Raw genomic sequence first — 1631 nt, 5'->3', positions numbered from 1 at the left:
GAATCCGTTGCCCAACAGTCCATAAGCAAGGGTTTTGTTTTATGGGTTGCCATGTCATCCAGATCATCTGGAAATATACGGGAACAGTGAAAAGACGCTTTATTTACTAGTAAGCATATTACATGAATTCGCAATTTTGAAACTAAAAATATACATGTGAGATCGTTAAGCACAGGTAGAGAAGGTTATGCAAAACGCAGCTCAGATTAGATTCCCATTATTTAACAAGCAACCTTTACGTTTTTACATTATGCTCATCAGGGCGAGGACCATACACTGTTTGGCATTGCGTGTATATGTAAAACCGACTGGATGCCCTGACGATTCCAATGTTCTGAGCATGAAATCAATAGATAGGAGACGTCTGAATCATAACCGTGCACGAACACATATACGGGTACAGTATCAATATGTGTGGCGGTGGTTATACTCCCCAACACGATTTCCCACACACGCGATTACATGGACAATACGAATAAGTTACATGCAGTTCGTCTGGAACAGGGTTCCAATACCACTGAGCCTTTAGTCCAAGTTACAGTGTCCTGAAACACACTGTTCGCAGCTATAGAGATCACAATAACGCATTGAAATGTAGAGCCATATATAATAGAGGTATCAAACCAACACCCACCAAGATCGGCTGGAACACATTTAAATACCATCGCGTTTGTCCGATCGGCACACAAAAGAACGTTTTCCACATTACAAAGGCCAGATTCTCCATACCTCCGCAAATAGAAAACAGAATTTTTTTGTACGACTATTGTTATCGTCAAGACATTAATAATAATAATAATAACAATAACACTAGTAAGACGTGCATAATTAATCACCTTAATGTTTCGTGCATCCTCTAAAGGTTGCATGTAGAAATGACAATTTCAACCCCCAACAGTTGTCCTGGAGAGAGGTATCTATAGTCTTCGATTTCATAGATATGGGAACTAGGCTAACTGAAATATAGTTCAATGTAACTTGGTGTAGAAAAGTCCAAAGTAACTATCAAATTAGGCAAACATCCTACCGAACAATTGGAAGAACTATTACTTGTGCATAAGAGGGGGGTGTCAAGGTATTCCTCCTCAGGTTTCCACTTATATAATTATACATATTATATATTTTGTGTATTGTCACCAGATTTACTCCTACATCATCTGTTCTAACTATAATTACTGCTGGTGTTGAGGCCGAGAGCTTGGGCAGCTGTAGCTAACGCCGGTGATGACAACGCTGCTATTTTGAGACCGAGACCTGGGCCAGCTGTAACTAGTGCTGGTGATGACAACGCTACTATTTTGAGGCCTAGAGCTTGGCCAGCTGTAATTACAGCTGGTGATGACAACCCTACCATTTTGAGGCCGAGAGCTTGACCAGCTGTAACTAACGCCGGTGATGACAACGTTGCTATTTTGAGACCGAGAGCTGGGCCAGCTGTAACTAGTGCTGGTGATGACAACGCTACTATTTTGAGGCCTAGAGCTTGGCCAGCTGTAATTACAGCTGGTGATGACAACCCTACCATTTTGAGGCCGAGAGGTTGGCCAGCTGTAACTAACGCCGGTGATGACAACGCTGCTATTTTGAGACCGAGAGGTTTGGCCAGCTGTAACTAGTGCTGGTGATGACAA

The sequence above is a fragment of the Liolophura sinensis genome, chromosome 7, assembly GCF_032854445.1.
Source record: "Liolophura sinensis isolate JHLJ2023 chromosome 7, CUHK_Ljap_v2, whole genome shotgun sequence".
NCBI lineage: Eukaryota > Metazoa > Mollusca > Polyplacophora > Chitonida > Chitonidae > Liolophura > Liolophura sinensis.
This window is presented reverse-complemented; position numbering follows the sequence as displayed.